General features: G+C 43.1%; 1 non-coding gene across 1 annotated transcript; it reads left to right on the top strand.

Moving 5' to 3' along the window:
* The first annotated feature begins 22,412 nt into the window (after window positions 1-22,412).
* Trnas-cga (transfer RNA serine (anticodon CGA)) lies at window positions 22,413-22,487 on the top strand. Its single transcript has one exon. It is a non-coding gene; the product is annotated as a tRNA-Ser (tRNA).
* Window positions 22,488-25,845: the final 3,358 nt, after the last annotated feature.

Genomic DNA, 25,845 nt, shown 5'->3' with positions numbered 1-25,845 from the left:
CCTTTCTGTTCGAGCTCTGATTTCTCTTATTTTATTTTGATGATCATTCCTACCTATGTAGGTTGGGCTCAACAAAATATTTTCGCATTCGGAAGAGAAAGTTGGTGAGTGAAATTTCGTAAAAAGGTCTCGCCGCGACGAAAAACGTCTATGCTGTAATGACTTCCATCCCAACTCGTGTATCATATCTGCCACACTCTCTCCCCTATAACGCGATAATACAAAACGAGCTGCCCTTCTTTGCACCCTCTCGATGTCCTCCGTCAATCCCACCTGGTAAGGATCCCACACCGCGCATCAATATTCTAACAGAGGACGAACGAGTGTAGTGTAAGCTGTCTCTTTAGTGGACTTGTTGCATCTTCTAAGTGTCCTGCCAATGAAACGCAACCTTTGGCTCGCCTTCCCGACAATATTATCTATGTGGTCCTTCCAACTGAAGTTGTTTGTAATTTTAACACCCAGGTACTTAGTTGAATTGACAGCCTTGAGAATTGTACTATTTATCGAGTAATCGAATTCCAACTCTGCCGTTAGGTCAGACGATAAGAATGCCACTTGCACGCCTAGAGTAGCAGACTGACGGTGACCAACTTTAAACAGAACTTGATTAATTTTCACACACATTTACTTAAATAATAACAAGCATAAAATAACTTAACTTGGTTCTGGATGCTATTTACAATTGACAATCTTAAGTTCCGTTGGTCTTGGTACGTTGATCTTATTCTCACATATCGCTGATACTTGACAAAGTATCTCTATACATTTTTCTTCATGGCTATGTACAGGAATATGATAATCTTTATTAGGCGCAGACTGAAACTTGACTATAGACTGGTACAGACAAATCCAGACTAATGCACACTGACTAATCGGAGGTCCGTACACTTATTATAATACCTCGCGCGTTCAGGTATCATTGCGGGAGTGGGATCCGCGAGGAGAAACGGTTTTACGTTAGCAGCAATCTCATTGGCAGCGTTACATATTCAGTCACGGATCGGAGTAAGAAGAATTTGGTCCATCTCTAAGCCAGCGCCATCTCGTAGTGCGGAGACGGACGAGCTATGCGCCTGCGCTGTTGTGCTTAGCGGGGCGCGCTCTAGTTGGAAAGTTGTGTTCGCGCTGGCTACAGTACGCGGAACTATGTACACAACAATGCCACAACTGTTTTACGGTACAACAATGAAAAACTACAGCGACAAATGAAATTCTCTCTATATTTACGCGCTAGCAATAAACAATAGCTCCACTAATTACACAATCCTCAAGAAAAAATCAGAAGATTCCTATGAGGTATCCTACGCTAAGGGTCGACATATGAAACCTTCCCGTAGAAAAATTCTATGGAAAATATGCTGATAAACCTCCTACGTTATTTGACTTTCAAACAGCTCAGCAGAACTGAATGTATTCAGACATTTCTCTTTTTACTTATTTTGACCATCACTAAACTGACACACAATATTTCTTTAGCGCAACGCAATCTGACTTTCAATCCCTACAAAAGAATGGCCCTGACTAACAATAACCTATACCTTCCATGAAACTTATCTCACAAAATTCTTCGTTACTCGAACTACTGCAATACAGCGTGTGCCAATACTGCCAGCTAAATAAATTGTTCTAACTACTGAAGGCACTAACTACCGATAGGCATAGTTAGCGAATGAAATATTTTGATAGAGAACAAACAATGTGTTTACCTTAACAGTGTTCATCGTTCGCTCTCCAAATTCTGCCATCTGCCTTCCCACATCCACCACTGCTGGCGGCTCACCTCCAACTGCGCAACGCTTTGCGCTGTTTACATCAAACTGCCAAACACTACAATAGCAAATATTCCAATAATGCAAACCAGCCACAGACTTCACACAGCACAGTCAGTGAATTTCATATAGAGCGCTACGTGGCATTACGAACATAAAAATCTAAACAGCCTACCTACATACATAATATGAATTTTGTAACTTCCTAGCAGATTAAAACGTTGTGCTGGACCGCGACTCGAACTCTGAATCCTTGACTTTCACAGGCAACTGTAGTTGACCGCGAAAGGTAAAGGTCCCGGGTTCGAGTCTTGGTCCAGCACACAGTTTTAATCTGCCATGAAGTTTCATATCAGCGCACACTCCGCCGCAGTGTGAAAATCTCATTCTGATATATGACTTGCAATTATAATGAATAATGATGCCTGCCTATCCACTCAACGTCCTGTTAGAGCCCCTGTTGTAAAGGAGAATAAATGATAATGTGCACCAAAAGGTAATGTGTTTATCACTATAGTAGAAATTTAGTAAATTGCTCCATAAGGGACTTTCATTAAGCTGGATGTTTATCATCAATGTGGATTTCTTTCATGAGGTTCAAACTCATTAATTTAAAGTTGGATTACTATTTATTATTTGCTTATCTGTCCGGTCCAGTGAAATAATTCAGTTGCGCCACCTCACTGACTGACATGGAGGAAACGACACTTACTATCTAGACAATGATCTGCCGAAAGTAAATTAGTTTTCCACAATTTTCAACGGCTATAATGTTCTCTCTGCATCGGATAAGAAAGGAACATATGGAAAACACTGACTAGAAGAGGGGACATGATTATAGGGCATGTGTTGAGACATCAAGGAACAGCTTGCATGGTACTAGCGGGAGCTACAGATAGGAATAAGAAACTGAGTGTGTAGGGTGCGAGTGCTGCACTGAGAAGGCGAGGTTGGCACAGGAGAGGAGTTCGTCGTTCGCCACATCAAACAAGCCAGCAATGTGACAACTCACAATAAATAACGAGAAAAACTACTCTCAGATGCTGCATTCATACTCCATTTCTGCTGCAAACATAATCTCCCATGCTGAATAACAAACCCGTGGCCAGTTAATTAATTTACAAAACGACAACTGCAAAATTGATAACTACAGTATTTCTTTTAGGTTTTTTCTGGCCTCAACTTTGAGGTCTGTCTCGGCGTTTACCTAACTGAGCGCAAAAGAATATAAAAATATCACTTCCCGTCTTGGTAGTGCCCCATACCAACGATCATAAATCAATTTGCGCATCTGTTCCACAAGTGGTTCAACTCTCTGTCTATTAAGGCAGAATTATGGGCGTTATGCACGCTATTCACATTTTCAAAGGTGTGTGTGTAAATTTTGCTCCAATTTTTTCTTCTTTTGGATGACTGAAATCGCGCTCATAAGAATTGAATTGTTTACACATGCTCACTCAGTCTCGGCCCATCTAGAGGTAATCTTTCCTCTGCGAAGATTCGAGTCAGATGTATCTGTTGATCGTGAAGGAAGCTTTGGTGTTAGATATGAACAGTCGAGTTTCGGTTTACTAGTAAGCAGGAAACAACTGAGATATTTCTGAATTGTGTAATGTATTATTGGAACGTTTATTCTGGAGAGAAAATGATTCATTTTTACATTGTTACCATTGTACTCTTTGTGCAGAATGGAGTACAGGTAACGATTATGTTACATTTTGCAGCTTTTTATCGAGACGCGCTGTAGCAACGAGAACAGTTTGCTCACCAGTGTGACTTACGTAAATCGAATAGCGTAGAAAATAGAGATTGTTTAATTTTCACAGGGTCTAACTCTAGTTCCGAAGTAATAAGTTTTTCATCAAAGTTTACTCAGATTTTGTGATAAAAATGAGTTTCAGACAGTGTACGATTTATTTAGAGTTCTTGCAGTCAGATTTTTTTGTGAACCCTTGAAGTTGAATTTTGTTACCAACAGTAGGCCCCAGGCTATACATATTGACACTATCTGCAAATGTTCGCTGCAAATATTAATAATCACGCAGTGAACACAAAATATCTACTTTGGTAATTCCATTGTTTATGTAATCCAACTGGAAATTGTTGCATTTTGTGTGATCTTTATCGCTCTGTTACAAATGGAATGTTTAGTGCTGGTTAGAGGAGAAAGTCTGAAAATAATACTATTCTAATTCTGAGAGAATGGTGTTAGAAAAGTTGGCGAGAATCGTTTTTAAGAACAATTCAGTATGCCATCGATGAGAAGAAAAGTAGGGAAAATACAGAAGCGGTAACAGCTGTGCTTCATCCCTCCTTTTCACACACTACATAACACTGCTATAAAATGATCGTTACATGGTTGGTTGTAAACATACGAGAGCAATTAAATTTTAATGAGATCCTCGGCACAAGCATAACAGCCTAATGCGTCAGTAAAATGAACCTTCGCTACTGGAGGAATTGTTACGGAAGGCTGTAGTAATGGACCGTAAAAGTTTGCTTAATCTTTTAGTGGCTGCTTAGAGGAAATGTATTATAAATCTACAGTTAAGACGATTTAAAACTTCACACGCCCTGCTCTCGTTTCTTGCCGCGCTTATCCATCTGCAGTACATTGCGCTCGTTGTATTACCCTACGAGCATGTTCTGTAATGTGTCCATTTTCTCTGCACAAAACTGGTAACTTTTCTAGGGGAACTATCATTGCTCGAGATAGGAGATGTTCTTGAAACTGTATCAAGTGCAATTTAACTCATTATAATGAGTACTATGTTGATAAGGGCTATATAAGGACCATCTTGTTGTTGAGTTAATCAATTTGCGGAGCCCTTTCTCTGGAATATACCACCAAATTTTTCTGAAATTGTAATCATTTGTTTGTGTATGTATGTACATAACATTTGGCCAGTTCCGCCCTTTAGGATAAATCCTTCGCGGTGCCTCATTTTCTCTTTTCCAAAGATTGTGTACAGGTTCTAAGTACTTTCTGACTCGTTTCTTATTACTTTTTTAACACAAATCGTGCCATTTGTTTTCACGTGAGATATCATATGTAGTAAATGTAACTAAGAGACAGTAGTGATTTCTTATGTGTAAGCAAACTGATGTGTTGACCTACTACTAGTATGAATATGTCCTTGTTATAACACCATAATTATTATTGTGGGAACATTTATGCATCTTCCCCTTGCCACATATATTTCAAAGAATTAATCAGAAGTTAATATATCACGGTAGCATGGTAGTTAAGAAGCTCTCATTTCAGGTTATACTACCTTACATGGATTCTGCAAGTTACTGTCACATGTACTGTGGATGCTATAAGTAGTGGGGGAACACAGACATTTCGGGGTTAGCTATTTCTCTCCCCTTCTCCATAATTTATGACTCTGTGGGGGTCGATTTATGATGCCAAAGGGATACTCTGGACTTCTGAGAAAGCTGATACCCCCCCCCCCCCACGCACCGTATCTGCTCTGGCGTTCAGGGCAGCCTCTCTTCCATAGATGCCACAGGGCCTCAGCCAGGCTGCTCACACTGGGGCAACACACCATCATCTTTCCCATGCTCTTGCCTGAACCGCAAGGTACTTGCACCTCCCTGCTCCTCATCGCCGTCAGAAGCAGCAGCGTCGTTATCAACTAGTTTTAGTAGCAGTAATAATAGATAGTCATGTCGCTAGTGGCAGTTTCCTCCCCATTCCTTTTAGTGAAGGACATCAGATTAGTAACACCATACCACAATTAGAATACTAGGTGATTGCAGACACCTTTGAAGAACGAATGTCCTTCACTAGGGTCGAGACTCCATAGGAGAGTATTGTGACACTGTAGGGTTTCTGAATTCTTGCCTTATTGCTCTGGAAACGAAGCACCTCATGGTTGTTAATTTTGCACGGTATACCGCCATTAAATGCAGCCCAGTGCCATGCATCGAACTGTAGTCCGCCTTCGTCCTGCATCCCCCCCCCCCCCCAAACCAACCAGGCTTCTGGCATTGAAAAGACACGGCTCCACTATCTTTGGGGGAAAAACTGCTTGATGCGAGATATTGTGGATCACATGAATCCCTGAGAGGGTTCATGAGTCCACCTTGAGTGCTTTACTGTTTATCCGGCGTGGAAGTTACAGGGTCAACTAAAGAACTTAGCCAAATATCATCTACCACCCATTAAGTGGAGGGTTCAGCAATATAAAGTTTCCTATGTTTACACCTTATAAAAAGGCGTGTATTGACGTCAAAATTAATATGCCATAGGCCTGTTTGCATGGTTAGTCCTGACTTTTGAAGGTGATTACAGTTATCAGGATCATCCACAGCATACTTCTTGATGTGGTAGATACGTACCTTTACATTCATATGTGTTATCATTTTAGTGGTATCTGGTTCCCCATCAAGATGAAGGTCATGTCTAAATATGAAGCACAATATACCAGAGTGTTGGTTCATGTTTAGGGCCTGGAGAGCAGTAAATCACGAAAGCAGAACAATCAGGATAAAAATATAATAGACGGACCCAATCGTTTCAAAAAATTTGCTGGTATGGGTACTTTGCATGTGAACATGCTGTTATTCTCCGACGGAGACAGACAGTATTGTATTTGGATCAAAGACATGTCCTGACTTATTTCTTCCCACCTGAGGGTAAACATTGGTAAACAGCATATTTGCTTAAGGTGCTTCAGTACCTTTTCTTCAGGCAAGATATTAACAAAGCAACTAGTAGATTACACCTCTAAATACCCGGTGCGTGTTATTATGCCTACTTTGGAAAACAAATTGATGAAATTTAGGAACACTCATCATCAGGAACGATGCCTTCACTGAAAAACGCGTATCATACGCGTCATCATATGACTAGAGTCTTAACCGATGCAAATCTTGGGTCAGGGATAATCCTGCGTTCTTGCTTCTCACTGTGCATGAAAAACTTTCGTGAGAGGTTGATACATTTTACAGCGACAACGTTCCCATGACCAAATAAAACGAAAACTAAGATTCTACAATAACGCGGTTATTTGTGTGCTGCTAGACATAAAATCGGAAATTCCTCCTAGGTACCACTGTTATCTTACAGGAAAGTTTCGTGGCGCCGCCCATAACACATAAAACCTGAAGTATTAATTACGACGACACATAGTTTAAGCGAGTTTGACGCTCTCTTTCTTGTTGAGCACTACGTTATAATTTCTGTTGGGAAAATATCAGGTCACAGTCCTGCCTGTGGGTGTTGAAATGCATATATATTTCATTCTCTACATGAATTAAGCCAAGAATTACGCCCCGCTTCCTTGAATTGCAGCGTTTTACACAGGCACCACTCTAGAAATTTGCTGAAATTCACTCTCTCTGAAGGGTATGCACATAACTCAAGATGGTTTTGGTGACAGCGAAAAGTGTAAACTCTAGACTGGTGGAGTGGTTATGAGGATCTGGATAGTATCTCAAAGCTTAAAGGAAACAGGATACCTGACATTACTGTATTCACCAGCAACCTTACAGGAGATGCCATAACATACTCAGACTATGAGCATGCTGTGAATGTCTGGCAGGAATTCGACATCTTCTCTTTAGAAGAGTGCGCAAAACTTTACATAGACACAGACGTGCGCTGGCTCGAGAATGTTTTCGAAAAATTTCTGGGTCTATGCATGAATACATATTCCCTGGATCCCACCTTCATTTACGTCCATAATCTTTATGGTACTGTTCCACAGAACGTAAAGGTTATCGGCCTAATGCAAGACAAGGCGAATGGATCCCCGAATGTGGAATTTGTATGTGTGTGAGCAGAAATGAATGTTCATCACACACTGGAAGGTTCCATCCAAGGGGAGCTAAGGGTGTGCGTGATGCAGTACCAAGAGCCCTCTCTATCAAAGACTATTTTCAGTGTCTGTACAATGGCGTTCATGATAGTATGCCACAGCCACAACATATGGTGCAGCAAACTAATATTCATTTCAGACGACACGAGCCATACACAGTGTTGCAGTCTAAAGTCGGCCTAACGCCTCATGACGATAAAAGGGTCTTTTGTGATGATGGATTGAGTCTCTGGTACTCATACCATTCACTTGTTGTGAGAGACCTGGGTGGGGCGCAATACTCTGGTTGAGTGAGGGGGATAGAATGAGAATCTGTGTAAATGTTGTAGAATAGTATAACCCTTTGATCATAGCGTATATATATATATATATATATATATATATATATATGTGTGTGTGTGTGTGTGTGTGTGTGTGTGTGTGTGTGTGTGCATATGAGTGTGTGCATGTGTGGCGTAAATATTTATTTGTTAATGGACACCATGTGTCTGAGGTGTTTATGCTGTGTATACTTGTAAATACACATGTATCTTGTAAAACAAACCAATGAACTGTTTGTCAACAAGAACTACAATTCTAAAATATGTGCGCAACATGTTCATTGAGAAAAGGTAATTGTACGACAGAAATGTATATACTCACTTTGCATATTACATGAATAGAATAGTTAGTTTTAAGTTTCACTTACTGCTAGCCATCCAAGTCTGTTTAGTTTGTCAGTAAAAATGTGAGTACATATATAGTTAATAGTCAATTACACTTGTTGTTGTATAACAAACAAACAACTGTTAATATTTGAGCGGTTGTTGAGTGACAATGAAAGCACCTCTGCATCATTTTAGCATACATTTATAAATCTGGAAACTGTAAATATTTTAACTGTGTATTTCTTTTGTTATTCTGTAAAAGTAAGTATCTTGGCATTGAATATTACAACCAAGTCGTATCTCAGGGGCCAAATAGTATTTCAAGAACGAAATTCTATTTGTAAGAGGTGAATATATGAAAAAAATTCTCTACCATACATCTTTGTTGTTATTTACTCAAAAAATCACATCCCTGTTGTATATAAAAAGAGATGCACAAGACCAAAATAAAAGTGGTTTTGAACATGAAGCTTAACATGGAAGACAACAAAATATATGGAATGATTTGCATGAGATTATGCTTATCATGCAGCATGAATTTACTTATGGGAGCAGAAACATGTGTAAAATTATATCACCAGTACTTGGAGAAAACGACAGACATTGTATCTGGACAGAACTGCATACTGTCAAAGTGGGAACATGGTGAAGAGAAATCACAGATAGATTGGGAGGCAAAAAAATATTTTATTTTACATCCAAATTAAAAGTAATTTTACAGTTTGAGAAACTGTTTTCACATATCTTTTTCTTGTTCCTAAGTCGGTGGAGAGCGGAGCACCTGTAGAACTCCAGGTCTTGAATACCATTGTCCTTTCCTTTCACGTAGACAGCGGTATGTTTGTGGTCGAATGATCGAAGCGACGTCACCATGTCTTTATAGAGTATACCAGAATCATCCCAATGAATTCCATGCTAGAAATGTGTTAACCTCTTTGTACTCCTCTATGCTTTAGCACACTTCACATCCTTGAGAGACCTCACTGATGTAATATTTGCTGTCAATGCGTCTATTATTCTGGCATCTTCTGTGTATGCTATGAATGCAACACCTATAAATATTAACTGTTTATGTTCATAGTTATAGAAACCATGAGCAACTACAGTGATCTTCACACCTTGAGATACCACTGTGAAATGCTCTGGGTACGACGCAACATTTGATCACTTATACAACTCAGCTGAGGAGTTATCTCGTTTTGTTTTGAGTCGTGTATTATGATGATCGGGGCCAGCTTGAAATGTTGTTGCTTTCAATAATTGATAGAATATGCCCAAATCGTTTAATTAAGGCTAAAGTACATTAAGAATTAATTTTCTCTGTGTATATAAATCTGTAACGTAAGTAGAAAAGGTCACGATTTAATGTAGGGAATGTATTATTTTGCTCTTACGCTAAAGAATGTTCCAGAAATATGTTTAGCTATAGACACTGTAACGCAAGATGAAGGCAGTCGCCTTAATTTTTTTTGGATTATTTAAAAGCAGGAGCTGTGAGCTCTCTCTCTCTCATTAGTTTTCAATGGTTGTTTCACAAAATGTAAGTATCGCTCTCGTATCTGTAACTTTTGGCCAAATACGAGTATTTACGCTAATTTAATTACAAAATCCGTGTTTTAATTAACAACCTACTTTCCTTTTCCTGTAATTCCACATATCAAATTATTATGCTGCGTTTTAGAACTTTTTCAGGGTGCAGCGATGGAGAGTTGCCGACGAATTGTTTGGTGGCCACAACCGAACGCTTTTGGTGTTCAATCGGCCATTATTTTACCTAATTTTAATTTCAGCGTCCCTGAACCTCTTCCACAGGTATTTTCTATCATTATTCGGGCAATGTAGTGACGCAAACTGCGTAATTTTGGGATCGGTCACAGGCCTCTGAACAATGCTGTCGGACAGCGTTCTCGTCGGTCTGATGGGGATCTGATGCTGGTTGGCAGAATATATAATTTAATTAACCACAAATTAAAAATTTCTATGCACAATATTACCATGTAAAAGCTCTGCCATGAATTTTCATTGCACTAGAAGTGTAAATTATTTTTCAGGTAGAATTCGGAGTTGAAGTGAACTTTCCTTATTTCAGACTGAAGTGCATTGATATTTGCACATAGTGCAATCCCTTTTCCTGTCAGTTTTTAAAGTTTGTTTGATTCTTCAATATCGTATGAACGGGATTCTATTTCCACAATTTCTTTTCCACCATTAATTTCCAGATTAAGTTAATTGGTAGTCAGTGTGAAATTAGGAATGCTGTTGTAAGTTCGCAATCCACTCAGAGCAATACTTCACTCCCCGTTGCTTAAAACAATCGCCGGGAAGTTCTCTCGTAATACTGACCACCGATGTTTTAAAGCCAGAACATTCGACGTTGCATCGGAACGTAAACTGACGAGTATAGGCTTAATACATCTTCTTATACAGACACTTCTTCGTAAACGTTACGAGTAGCATTATGCACAGATGCCGGCATAAGTAGGTATTGAGGTCTTGGTAGCGATGAAAACTGTAGAACATAGGTTTTCTGTCCGTGGAGTACCTTTGTAAGTCTTCAGGCGGCCGGAAGTCTCCAAATGGAAATTGGAAATTTATGCTAAGTTCCTATGGGACCAAACTGCTGAGGTCATCCATCCGTAGGCTTACAGAATAATTAATCTAATTTAAACATACTTACGCTAAGGACAACATACACACTCATGCCCGAGGGAGGACTCGAACCTCCGACAAGGGGAGTACCGTGAAACGTGGCAAGGCGCCGCAATCCGCGTGGCTATCCCACGCCGCTGCAAGTCTCCATATGAGTCGAAATAGAAGACATAATTTGTTTTTTCTCCTTCACATATTCCACCCAGTGGGTTCCTGATCCACCAGCAAGATCTGAATTCAAAATCCCACATTCTCCAGTTTTCCACATAATCTTCAGTAATGTGTCCCCCATAAACATACCTCAGAAACTTTGGATGCTGAACTTTTTCGTAACAGACTTGAGCAGATCTGTATTTTAAGTGGTCTATCCGGTAATGTAGCTAACTGGCATTTTTCTTATTTACGAAGAGTCTTAGTCCTTTCTTGTATGGTTTCAGGCGTAGTCCTTTGCCTATAGCTACTAATTCCATTACGTGTTTACACGTATGTCTTCTTATTTCCCACCGAGCGAGGTGTCGCAGTGGTTAGCACACTGGACTCGCATTCGGGAGGACGACGGTTCAATCCCGTCTCCGGCCATCCTGATTTAGGTTCTCCGTGCTTTCCCTGAATCGTTTCAGGCAAATGCCGGGATGGTTCCTTTGAAAGGGCACGGCCGATTTCCTCCCCCATCCTTCCCTCACCCGAGATTGCGCTCCGTCTCTAATGACCTCGTTGTTGACGGGAAGTTAAACACTAATCTCCTCCTCCTCTTATTTCCTCAAGCTGCTCCTGGGAGTTCTGAGTTTTCTTGACACTTCTGGCAATACCTGCAGCACCACCGCCCGGTGAACGCGTCGCCAAGAAACCTGCAATGGCGGAGATCAGGAATGGAATAATTCCACCTGATGTCTTTGGTATCGGCACAGCCTGGTATGCTGTAACCGGTCTTTTATGCTTCAGGAAACCTTTAGCTGCAGCCGTCAGTATTTTATTATCCTAGAAGCTCGCCTTGATGCACTTTGATACACACAAAGTAGCATATGGTACAAAAGTAAGTGAGATACGAGCGACAGATGGTACAGTATGTACCAGTCCCATGGGAGAGTCTGCCAGTTATAATGAACTTGCTTCTGATTGGTCGGCACATTCGGCTGCTAGGCGCCAAAACGCCTAACTTCTCCTGCTAATTATTTATATAATTTTCATTGTATTTAACGAAGATTTTAGTTCAACAAGCTCTCGTGGCTACCCTACCAGCCTGCCGTTTTTGTTTACTAAATTTAACCAGTTTTGAGAAACATAAGTGTTACGATATTGCAACCGAAGTGCTTCAGACACCTTCGGGTCTCTTTGGCGCGCCTAGGAGACAGAGTACTTCTGCTGCGCTAGTCATTCTGTTTCGGGCGTTCTAGAGAGTCAGACACGTCTCTCTGTTTCGAGCGTTTTTCAGAGCCGGACATGTATCTCTGCTTCGCGCGGACATGTTGTAGTCTGTGTCGGAAGTTGGACAGAAATGTAACGTACCATTAAGAAAGCTATGTCGAGTGTTGTAAAGGACAGTGGAAAATGTGTGAGTATTTAAATAATAACCAAACACATTAACGAGAAGTGTCGTCTACCGTCAATGTTCATACTACAGGTATGTAGATACGGAGACTAACCTGGACAAGCGCCATCCCATAAAAAGACACAATCACAGGTTCGAGATGGCACTATAGCAGCCTCCGCCGAATAGGAGCTCAAGACAGACGAGCTCTCTTCTGCTCTGGCGATACAACTTTTGAAGAAGACAGTTTGGTGGAAAGGACGATCAGAGACTCTTATTCAATCTCTACAGATCTCTCCAGCTTCCATATCTGACCTTCAAATTACACGCAATTTATACGTGGTATCCCTAGTGGGGAACGTGTATTTAAAGAAGAGAGTGCTATCAGTTAACAAGAACTGTGAACTGGATGAGACGTGAAAATCATAGTGAGAACAGTGGAGTGTAAAGATTATCATAAAACGCACGAATCAATAGTGTATGAACAGTGAAGAAGATGAAAAGCGACACTGTGTGAACTGTGAAATTACGCTCCTGGAAATTGAAATAAGAACACCGTGAATTCATTGTCCCAGGAAGGGGAAACTTTATTGACACATTTCTGGGGTCAGATACATCACATGATTACACTGACAGAACCACAGGCACATAGACACAGGCAACAGAGCATGCACAATGTCGGCACTAGTACAGTGTATATCCACCTTTCGCAGCAATGCAGGCTTCTATTCTCCCATGGAGACGATCGTAGAGATGCTGGATGTAGTCCTATGGAACGGCTTGCCATGCCATTTCCACCTGGCGCCTCAGTTGGACCAGCGTTCGTGCTGGACGTGCAGACCGCCTGAGACGACGCTTCATCCAGTCCCAAACATGCTCAATGGGGGACAGATCCGGAGATCTTGCTGGCCAGGGTAGTTGACTTACACCTTCTAGAGCACGTTGGGTGGCACGGGATACATGCGGACGTGCATTGTCCTGTTGGAACAGCATGTTCCCTTGCCGGTCTAGGAATGGTAGAACGATGGATTCGATGACGGTTTGGATGTACCGTGCACTATTCAGTGTCCTCTCGACGATCACCAGAGGTGTACGGCCAGTGTAGGCGATCGCTCCACACACCATGATGCCGGGTGTTGGCCCTGTGTGCCTCGGTCGTATGCAGTCCTGATTGTGGCGCTCACCTGCACGGCGCCAAACACGCATACGACCATCATTGGCACCAAGGCAGAAGCGACTCTCATCGCTGAAGACGACACGTCTCCATTCGTCCCTCCATTCACGCCTGTCGCGACACCACTGGAGGCGGCGTGCACGATGTTGGGGCGTGAGCGGAAGACGGCCTAACGGTGTGCGGGACCGTAGCCCAGCTTCATGGAGACGGTTGCGAATGGTCCTCGCCGATACCCCAGGAGCAACAGTGTCTCTAATTTGCTGGGAAGTGGCGGTGCGGTCCACTACGGCACTGCGTAGGATCCTACGGTCTTGGCGTGCATCCGTGCGTCGCTGCGGTCCGGTCCCAGGTCGACGGGCACGTGCACCTTCCGCCGACAACTGGCGACAACATCGATGTACTGTGGAGACCTCACGCCCCACGTGTTGAGCAATTCGGCGGTACGTCCACCCGGCCTCCCGCATGCCCACTATACGCCCTCGCTCAAAGTCCGTCAACTGCACATACGGTTCACATCCACGCTGTCGCGGCATGCTACCAGTGTTAAAGACTGCGATGGAGCTCCGTATGCCACGGCAAACTGGCTGACACTGACGGCGGCGGTGCACAAATGCTGCGCAGCTAGCGCCATTCGACGACCAACACCGCGGTTCCTGGTGTGTCCGCTGTGCCGTGCGTGTGATCATTGCTTGTACAGCCCTCTCGCAGTGTCCGGAGCAAGTATGGTGGGTCTGACACACCGGTGTCAATGTGTTCTTTTTTCCATTTCCAGGAGTGTATCTTTCTACTATTCCACTCCCGAACAGCGAGTGGGAAAAACGAACCCCTAAACCTTTCTGTTCGAGCTCTGATTTCTCGTATTTTATTTTGATGATCATTCCTACCTATGTAGGTTGGGCTCAACAAAATATTTTCGCATTCGGAAGAGAAAGTTGGTGACTGAAATTTCGTAAAAAGGTCTCGCCGCGACGAAAAACGTCTATGCTGTAATGACTTCCATCCCAACTCGTGTATCATATCTGCCACACTCTCTCCCCTATAACATGATAATACAAAACGAGCTGCCCTTTTTTGCACCCTTTGCAAGGTGGTCTGCGAGTGATTACAAGCAGTAGTGAGGTTTCGACTGCAATATATATGTAATAGGCGAGGGGGGAGTCTGCTGCACATTTAGGGATTAGTAGAGGAGGTATTTCCACGAAACATTACTATTAGCTCTATCACGATGCTGAAATGTTATCCACACAGCTAATGAACACAAAACAAGAGTCTCACATAGGACACAGACAATAATAGGTACTGAGTTACAAACACATAAGGCACATGAGATATCCAGAATGAGATTTTCACTCTGCAGCGGAGTGTGCACTGATATGAAACTTCCTGGCAGATTAGACTGTATGCCCGACCGAGACTCGAACTTTGGTTCTTTGCCTTTCGTGGGCAAGTGCTCTACCATCTGAGCTACCGAAGCACGACTCACGCCCGGTCCTCACAGCTTTACTTCAGCCAGTATCTCGTCTCCAACCTTCCAAACTTTACAGAAGGTCTCCTGCGAACCTTGGAGAACTAGAACTCCAGAAAGTACGGATATTGCGGAGACATGGCATACCCACAGCCTGGGTGATATATTTGTTATATTCTTAGTATTTATATTTTTGAGCAGAAAAGTCCATAATAAGCCACTAGCGGATTACAGCTACAGGATTTGTTTCGATGATTTTCACTGTTATCACGATTTAGGGTACCTTCAGTTCTCTCTAAAGATTTATGAATCTTCTTTCAATGCCTACTTAAGTTATCGTTTGAAATAAAAATAAAACTTCAAATCTGAAATCAGAGCTATTCTGATATCATTTCAATTCTCAATACATAGACGTAAGACGGCGGTGCGTGAAGCCGACGACATATACGCTTGCTAAGTTAATAACATATGAAGGGCTTATTTCAATAGTGGTACGAATCCATTACCTCCACTTTTCTGTCTATAATGCTTCTGAAATTAATGATATAAACAAACAGAAAGAAAGGTTCATCTCTAGCAAGAAGCCATATGCTTGAATATTTCGTATCTCAACTGCAGATTTTCAGCGTTCATTTAACTATAGGACTCCGTATCTCAATATGAACAAAACCATTTTTGCACAGCTATTGAAATTAGTCCTTCATATATAAAGATCAGTAAGTATAGTGAGTGCTTATGAGGAGATTTAATGGCCCAGGTGTCGATGTTTATTGTTGAGTAACAAGAGTACAGAAAATTTAAAGAACAGCTATGTGCTGAAAATCATTAATGATATTTTGTAGTAATGTAAGACGTGTATATTTCTACTGTCTATTGTCAACCCACAATTTATTAAAGGTGTTTATATTTTATGAATAGAATTAAGTAGGAATAATTAATATTTGTCATGTTGGAAATAACTATGGTAGTAGGGAAAGTCTGCACCAAAGTATTGTTGGGAAAAGAGACCGTACATTGATATAATTTTAATAAGGATTGGAGAGATGGCGTATGGATACATTTTAAGAAAAGAGCGGGAAAAACCGCGCATTGATACATTTAGTAATGGTAGCAGGGATTGTCTGCACCAGAAAGCATTGTTGGCAGGAGAGACCGCACTTTAGCGTTAGCAGGAAGTCAGTAGTAAATGAGATGTGAAGCGAGTCGGTAGCAGGTCTGAAGCGAGAGGTTGAGAGGAGTAGTGGGCCTGCCAGCCACCAGCTATGATTTACAAGAGATTATAAACGGATGTACAGAGACATCAACTAACTATTATCAAAAGAGGAACTAATATTATTGAACTATTTTCTTTGCGAAACTCAAGATTACTGAAGTTATGTTTGCGCAATGCTAGTTGTAAGATTATTGTAAAAAGTAAGTGCCATTTGAACGTTTGTAAAATCATTTCATTACCAACAGCAGATATTTTAAGCGTTTTCTGAATATAATTAATTTCTGCCAGCAAGGTTGCATTACTGATTATATTCCATCCCAAAAACCATCAACATAAAACTTTGGAAAATTTTTATTGTTGTCAAGGAAACGTTTAACTATGAATTACGTAACTTCAGTCAAATTAGTTAAAGAATAACGCCAGCTTTGCTATTAAAGAATAACGTCAGCTTTGTTAATAAATACGTCCACTTATTATGACAGCCCACCAGCAGTTAACAGAGCGTAGTAAACCAGAGTAAGTATGAAACTTCCTGGCAGATTAAAACTGTGTGCCCGACCGAGACTCGAACTCGGGACCTTTGCCTTTCGCGGGCAAGTGCTCTACCAACTTTTTTTTTTTTATTATCAGATTGACTTGGTATATTTCACGAGAATTCAGACAACCATAGTCAAATCATCATTTAATATTAGCTGCAAAAAGAAAATCAACAAATTAGTTGAAACACAAATAAAACATTTCTTCTGAAGGGGAAGACCAACCCGTTACCCCACCCGTATGAATTTTGGGTGTATATATATACATGCAAAAGAGAGAGAGAAAAAAAAATTACGAAAAAATACAACAAGGGAGGGGACTCGAGCTCAGGGAAGAAACAGGAATCACAGGGGAACTTAACCAACCCCTTGACGGTTAAACACAAGAAAAAGCATATTCGCAAAAAGCGTTCGGTATTGTGGTAACCGCTGCCATTTCCAATGCGCAGTTGACAGATAATGGTGAAAAACGCGGGGATCTGGGTCATTACCGCCTTCAATGACGTAATGGACATAGTAACCCAAGAGCCAGACAATCGTGTTCGTTTTCGTCTGAGGAAAATAAGAGATGTCCGGATGTAAGAAGATGTCGTCTGGGAATGCGGTTTCAGGCCCTCTAGTAAGAAAAGCTAATTGACGGCGGACCCAGAGCCAATGATCCCGTCCGCAAGCAACTAGCCTGTGAAGTAAGGTGTCAGTTTGATGACATTCCTCACACTGATCAGTCGGACGAAGGCCAATACGAAAAAGACGATCACCAGTAGGTATCAGACGGTAAATGACCTTATACCACGTTGAAACAATCTCCATCGGCAAAATGGGAAGACTAAGATGAGACCAGACCGTTTTCCATGACGTTGACGGGGAAGCCAGTTCAACAGAAGAAGGGAAACATGCTGTACCCCAACGGATTTGTAGCATGTTGGTAGTAATATGCGTCATAGAAAGTATATCAGCACCCAGAATACCGACAAGTACAAAGTATTCACGAATGTGCCGCAATTTAGGATTAATCCGTCCAACATCAACAGGAGGGGTCAGACCGGCCGGCCGGAGGCGGGAAAGTAAACGAGAGGTGACTGAATGCGGAGCCCGCGTACAGGTTAAAACATTGCGGCGGGCAAATAAGATGGACGTCTTCACTTTGATATCTGAAAGACCCAATCCTCCAAGCTTCCGAGGCCTGGCCACAACTTCATACCGGACACGGAAGACATGGCGGCGCCACAGAAATCGACTAGACAGCTGTTTCAGCCTGCGAGCCATCATCGCGGGAAGCGGGAAGACCTGCGCAACGTAGTATATTTTACTGAAGACATAGGTCTCTAAAACCCGTGCCTTGTGAAGGAGGCTAAGGGAACGGCGGTCATGTTCAAGGATCGCCCCGTGAACACGACTCGTAACCTCACGCCAATTTAGTGCCGCCATTTTGATCGGATTACGATCCACTATGATCCCCAAGGTCTTATGGCGATCGAGAACCGTCGCCCAAGGAATGACGACATGATCAAAGCCTCTCAACGGCAGGAACGTGCATTTGCGATCATTAATGGGAGCACCAGCAAGACAACAAAATGAATCCAAGGTATCCTTAAGCCGCGGTATATCCTCGGCATGTCGTACTAAAACCATGACGTCATCGGCGTATGCACGGACTGCAAAAATTTCCCCCAATATATTCCAGCCACGTAAGTGCATGGTGAGATGGCGAAGTAAGGGCTCTAAGGATAGAACAAAAAGTGACATGGATAAGGGGCTTCCCTGGGGTAACCCCCGTCTGATCGATATCCGGGGGGTAGGGTGACCGTTCACAATCACCGAGACACTGATACCGGTAAAAAGATTAGTTAAGACTTGTCGAGCATCATTATTAAAGCCGACAGCGGTGAGCACTCTCGATAAAAAATCATGGCTGACGCGATCGAACGCTTTTTGGAAATCAAGAAAAAGCAAAGCCCCTGGGATATTAGCGGCAGCCGCCACCGAGATTACATCGCGACATTCGAGAACGGAAGTCAGTATCGTGCGTCCAGGCACACAGCTTTGGTGGGCGGCAATAATGGTATCGAGCAGCTTAGAGAGACGGATATTAATTGCTCGAGCGACAAGTTTATAATCAAAGTTAAGGAGAGTAATAGGACGGAGGGAATCAATTGCAGGTCGACCTGTGGATTTCGGGAGGAGGACCATTCTGCCTTCCTGAAAAGGAGCAGGAAGTGAGACTCCCCGCATCACTTCATTTACCATTGACGTTAAGGTGTCACCAATGAGCGGCCAAAATTGAACATAGAACTCCTTAGGAATACCATCTAATCCAGGCGACTTGCGGGACTGCGATCCTGCAACAACATCATATATGTCATCCTTCTGAAAGGGACGCAGAAAGGCGTCGTTTAATTGAGGAGTGACGACGCGAGGCAGCAAGGAGGTAAAGTCGTCAAGAGAGGTTTCCGCCGGGACATGAGTATCGTACAGATCAGTAAAATAGGTGTAAACGAAGTCAGAAATGTCACGGTGAGAGGTGAACACGCGGCCGTCAGCGGTTGTGAGGGAGGCAAGGCACCCACGTTTCCGGCGCGACCGTAAACGGACTAGATGGTAGAGTGACGTCAGTTCCTCTTGTAGAAGGGAACGTGGTTGAGACCTCGTCCGCAGGCCCTCCATTTGAATGCGTTTGAGCTGCAGCAATTTGGCTTTGATGCGCTGTATATCAGTAACCCGGAGGGGAGCATGCGTAGCACTATCGTACAGTTGACGTAAGACAGAATAGTAAAATTCTTGCGTTCGTCGATCTTCTGCCACCTTCGCAGCCCCAAAACGCATGAGAGCCCTACGGATGTGTGGTTTTGCATACAGTGTCCACCATGCCACGATAGACGGGTACCGGTCCATAGTACGAGAACAACGAGTCCAAATGTCCTCCAGGACGATACCAAGGGAGGTATCTTGCAAATACGCGATATTGAGCATCCAAGGAGGACGAAACAATTTTACCGGTTGTCGCTCGTAATTAAACGTAACGGCTACAGCGCAATGATCAGTAAAACAGGCTGGTATCACATCAACAGCCAGAAGTTGCCCACACAAGGAATCGGAAAGGTAAAAGCGATCGAGGCGACTGCTAGACGTGGGAGTAAAGTAGGTATGTCGCACAAGTGTAGGATAGCGAGAAACCCACACGTCACGCAGGTGCAAGGAGCGCACAAGGTCGTCGAGTTCTTTACTGAAATTAAAATGAGGAGACTGATCTACCGGCCGTAGAACACAATTGAAGTCCCCACCTAAAATTATCTTTGACGGGGATTAACGAAGCAGGTAAATGTCTTCTTCTTTATAGAAACTCGAGCGTGCGGTAGTACAACCCGAACCAGAAGGGGCATAAAGAAGGAGTAAACTGAGATCATAAAACGTGCACCCGATCCCCCTTCCACTGTCGAGTACTTCGAAATTCATCAACGGAATGCCTTCTCTATAAAACAAGGCAGTGCCCGTAGAAAGTTCGGAAGCGACATTAAAAAACGTCGAGAACCCAGGAATGGAAAACTGGTCGAATAGGACTTCCTGTAAAAAAACAACATCTGCCCCAGACTGATAGATAAACTGTCGCAAAGCGGCGAGCCGAAGCTCAGAACATATTCTGTTAATATTCAGAGTAAGAAATGTATATGCTTGCATGGAACTTCAACCTAGAAAGAAAAACAAAGATCGGTAGAGAGCCGTCAGCTGACGGAGCAGCATACAAGTAATCATACCAGAAACAAGCGCTGAACCACAGAGAGAAAAACTACGAAACAGAACCCTCATCTTCCCACTGCTTTTTCTTCGGCCGTGACGCGGCTCTCCGTGGCTGTTTACGGTTTCGACTGCGGCTCCGCGGTGCCGACGCTGCAGCGTTCGGCTGCGTAGGAGCATCATGTAGACATTCCGTGTCAGATTGCGAGAGAGAGGCCTCTACATCCCACTCGTCCGCAGACATGGGTTCACGGTGGGACAGTTGGTGAATAACAACGGGATCCACTGGCTCTGGAGAATCAATCAGTTGTTTGATGGGAGGAGGCTGTGACCCAGAGAGGGCGACAGAAATTCCAGAAGGGGGATGCGAAACAGAGTCAATAGGAGAAATGTCAGAGAGCACCGGAGAAGACACGTGGCAACCAGAAGCAGGTTCCGTCACGGGCGTCTCCGAAGAGGCTGCCGCGGTAGCAGGAACAACGTCAGATAAGGTGTCAGGGAGCTTCTGCAAAGGCGTGATAGCACCTGTGGCTTCCTCATCCACGATTTCCGACTGAGAAAGAGAGTCCTTTACCGGAGGCCCATCGGAAGGGCGAGCCAATAAGGAAGATTCATCAGCCGCATCATCCTGTGTTCGCCGACGCTTGTTGTGAGAAATCAGCGCGGGAACATCGGAATTAAGGGCAGCAACATCCCTACTCAAGGACAACGGGGGAAAATCACGGCCGTTGTCGGACAACGGATCACTGCGTCCCTCAGTAACAGTGAGCGATTCAGTCCGAGATCCTTGCGGGAGAAGATCAGCTAAAGTCAATTTTTTACGCTGTTCGTATGTAGGTTTTAATACCACCACACGCCGCGGACAATTAGTACGGAAATGACCAGTTTCATTACAATAATAACATGTTCCTTCCTGGCCACTGTACGTGATATGGACCCTATAACCACATACCTGTAGGTGAGAAGGAATAGGTTTTTTGACCACCATTTCCACCGACCGAATACCACTATATACCTGTAAGCGGTGCTGAGCAGACCAGCGTTCCTTTCGAATATGGCGTACGTCCCCATAAGGAAGCAAAACGGACTTCAGAAAAGAGTCGTCAACCTCGGGCGGAAGGTTAAATACCCGAACATTCGTATATATCACTTCTGCATTTGCCAAGAGAACCATACTAGTGGAACCATCACGGTGCGTAAAGGGTACCTGAGAACCATGACGAGAAAGTAGCCTATCAACCTGGAGCGGGTCAAGAAACTTAACAAAAAACACATATAATTCGCTGTCGAAATATGCGGTATGCACCTGATCAGTAGTGACCTTAACTGTATCGACTAACCAGTCATGTATCTCCAAAGAACCGGGCTGGACGTGACGCGTGGATTTGTCGAAGGTAAAACTGACTGTACCTGTACGCGGAACTTTCGTGGGAACCATGGTGGACATCACGGCGAGAGACGACGCCGCGACAGGAAGGGCCGCACGAACACCAAACACCAGCCGACAACCAGCGATGCGACGCGCACGGAGACCAACACGGCACTAAACTGACAGGAGGAAAACACGCTGCGCTACGGTAGAGGCGGAACTAAGAGCACGACCTAGTCGCCCGACGCGCGAAGCGAGAATGACCAACTGAGCTACCGAAGCACGACTCACGCCCGGTACTCACAGCTTTACTTCTGTCAGTACCTCATCTCCTACCTTCCAAACTTTACAGAAGCTCTTCTGCGAAACTTGCAGAACTAGCACTCCTGAAAGAAAGGATATTGCGGAGACATGGCTTAGCCACAGCCTGGGGGAAAGTTTGGAAGGTAGGAGACCAGGTACTGGCAGAAGTAAAGCTGTGAGTACCGGACGTGAGTCGTGCTTCGGTAGCTCAGTTGGTAGAGCACTTGCCCGCGAAAGGCAAAGGTCCCGAGTTCGAGTCTCGGTCGGGCACATAGTTTTAATCTGCCAGGAAGTTTCATATCAGCGCACACTCCGCTGCAGAGTGAAAATCTCATTCTGGACAGAGTAAGTATGTTCATGTCGCAGTTCGATGTAGCAGTCAGATGGCGATCCAGTAACAGTAAAAAAGGTAAGGAACAGTTTTGGGTTATTGCAGATAACGACTGAGGGCTACGACGACGACACATTCTATGTTTCGTCGAAAAAATCAGAAAATCACTTTTCATAAGCAGAAATTAAATTTGTATGCGAAGATTGAGAAAGAGAATAAATTTCAAAGGGAAGATTTCATTTGTTATTATTAAGCAAGAGATAGAAATCCTAAGGAAAGGTTTCATAGGTTATCGTAAAAGGGAATATTGCGTAATACAGAAGAGATATAGAGGTGACGGGAAGGTTTCAATAAGAAGTTCATGATGTAAAGAGCGTTTAGTTAAGTTTTTTTTTATATAGAATTAAGATTAGGGCATATATGTTTATCATTTGTAAGCCAGTGGTTTTGGTTAATGGGAGTGATATTTTGGGAACAACCATTTCCTAGACTTTTTTTCAAGAATTTCCATAAATCAGACAGTAGGAGAGTTAAAGAGATGGGAAACTTCAATATTTTTTCCCAAATGTGCGATAAAATTTTCTCATTTCCTCACTTGTTAGTGGTCTTCGAGAACAGGCCTGTTTTGTAAATCAAAGAAGGAGGGGAGAAGTGTGATGTTCCTGGATGTGGCCGTCAGTATATTATTTTGCGAGAAGCTCGCCTTGATGTACCTTGATACACGTGAAATAACATATAGTACAAAAGTGGGGTGAGGTACAAACGACAGATGATACAATATGTACCAGTAGCGTAGGAGAGTCGGTCAGTTGTACCAAACTTGCTTCTGACGCAAGACATCTGACTTCTTGTACTTATTATTTATATACTTTTCATTGTATTTAATCAAGTTTTCAGTATGACGGTTTCTAATGGTTGCCCTACAAGTCGATCATTTCACTAGTTTTGAGAAACATCAGAGTGACGATATTGCGACTGAAGTGCTTCGAACACCTTCGGGACGCTTTGCGCGCCTGGGAGGCGAAGTTCTTCGGCTGCACTAGTCTGACTGTTTCGAGCACTCTGAAGGTCCGGGCACGCAACTCTGTTTCGGTCGTTCTGAGGGCCGGACGTGTAAGACTGTTTTGGGCGTTCTTCAGAGCCAGATGTGTATCTCTGTTTCGAACGGACATGTCGCACTCTATATCGGAAGCTGACAGAAAAGTTAACGAACAATTGAGAAAGTTATGTAGACTGTTGTAAGACACAGTGTAAACTCTAGGAATATGTAAAAAATAATGAAAGAGGATACATTAATGAGAAGTGTCGCCTACCAACAATGGCAGTCCTACACATCTTTCCCTCTGTAGATATGGAGACTAACCTGGGTAATTGGCATCTCATAGAAAAGCACAATCACAGGGTCGAGATGGCAGCATAGCAGCCTCCGCCGAAGAAGATCCCACTACCGACGAGCAGTCTTCTGCGCTGGGGACACAACTTTAGAAGACGGCAGGTTGGTGGAAAGAACGGTTAGGGAACCTGAATTATTCAGTCTCTAAAGATCTCTCCAGCTTCCAGATCTTACTTCGAAAGTACACACATATTTTATAAGTTTTCTAAAAACACCCATGTCCTCTCTTCTTCTTTTCCTTTATCGTTATCTTCTTCTTCTTCAATGCATAACGTACAGCAATCACAACATGCTTGAAATTCACTCCTAAGCTCCACTGAAATTTACCACACACGCTTTTATCAACTATAAATACTGCAAGTGGTTGTCCTATATCATTATCCTTTCTCACACGCATTTCTTTCACTGTATTAGCTCAAATTCTGTCTCCAGTGTGTGGGAAATATTAATGTTTTATGTACGCAATGTCGTGTTGCAAACATGCCTCGTCAAACAAGTTAATCACCTCATCATCAAGAGACGAAAGTTTTTAAAGGTTTGTACCATGTCCGTAGTAATGATAGCCCAGAAAGGTCAATCCGACTGCAAGTTGGTCGAGAATACAACTATCTCCCATAATGAGTCTCCTATCGTACATGTTATGCTACGTCGCAAGAGTTGCAGGAAAACAAAGACATTTAACTAGTGCTCTGTTCCTTAGGCGTATGACACTCACTATGAGAAACACTTGAAGACCTGAGCTCTTCTGCATTTCCCTGGTGTAGGGTCGTCCTGAACTGTCAGTGCCATTGCTGTCCCTTAAGACGAAAGTTTTGGGTTTGTTCCAATGGTTCAAATGGTTCTGAGCACTATGTGACTTAACTTCTGAGGTCATCAGTCCCCTATAACTTAGAACTACTTAAACCTAACTAACCTAAGGACATCAATCACATCCATGCCCGAGGCAGGATTCGAACCTGCGACCGTAGCGATCTCGCGGTTCCAGATTTTAGCGCCTACAACCGCTCGGCCACAACGGCCGGCCGGGTTTGTTCTGAGCACTTTTTACACTGTGAATATCCCAATCGACTTGTTTCAGAGGTCTAACTACTGAAATGCTGCCTTGTGTTTTAAGATATTTGCCGAATCACCTATATAAAATTTCTGTTTACGTGTAACCTTCATTTTAATGGAGTAGTACGCCGTATAGCTGGGTTCATTAGCACAAACATTGATTGGTCTCATTTTTATTGTGCTAGGTTTGGTTCGATTATACTGTGCACTTATTTCTGGGAACACATCTGTCCATATGTGTGACCTGCGAAGATTAAAATGCATCCACATTTAGCCTTGTATTGTTCTGTTCAGTGGCTCCACGACACTCGCCTGCAGGTACGTGAAGTTTAAGTAACGATGTATTCCATACCATTGCATCATGGCTTTTTTAAACATCTATTTTAAAATTCTCCACTGTTATTAGTTTGGAGATGGTCCAGGCAACGATTCGTCCCTGTCTGCAACAAACACTCAAACACCTCCGCAGTATCTCTTCCCATTTTTGTTTTAACAGGAAATGCCAAGACAGATTTGGAGTTTGTACAGAACAACCATTAAATTAAATTCGTAACCACAAACGACGGAAAGAAGAGGCGGCACGCAAGACCAGAGAAGGCGGTGAAAAAAGCGCGGCGAATGGTGCGAGGAATCGGACCTCGCCGCACCTGCCCCCCCACCTACAGCAAGTGAATATTTACGCAGCTCCGGCTAGCCTCGGCCGCTTAGATCGATCCGAGTTTTTCGCTATGAAACTGTATTAGTGTTTTCAAGTTGCCTCTCGCTAGCGACATTTGCTATAGTCAAGCTATCGAATGGTTCAAATGGCTCTGAGCACTATGGGATTTAACTGTTGTCGTCATCAGTCCCTTA

This window comes from Schistocerca gregaria, chromosome 4 (genome assembly GCF_023897955.1).
Source record: "Schistocerca gregaria isolate iqSchGreg1 chromosome 4, iqSchGreg1.2, whole genome shotgun sequence".
NCBI lineage: Eukaryota > Metazoa > Arthropoda > Insecta > Orthoptera > Acrididae > Schistocerca > Schistocerca gregaria.
This window is presented reverse-complemented; position numbering and strand designations above follow the sequence as displayed.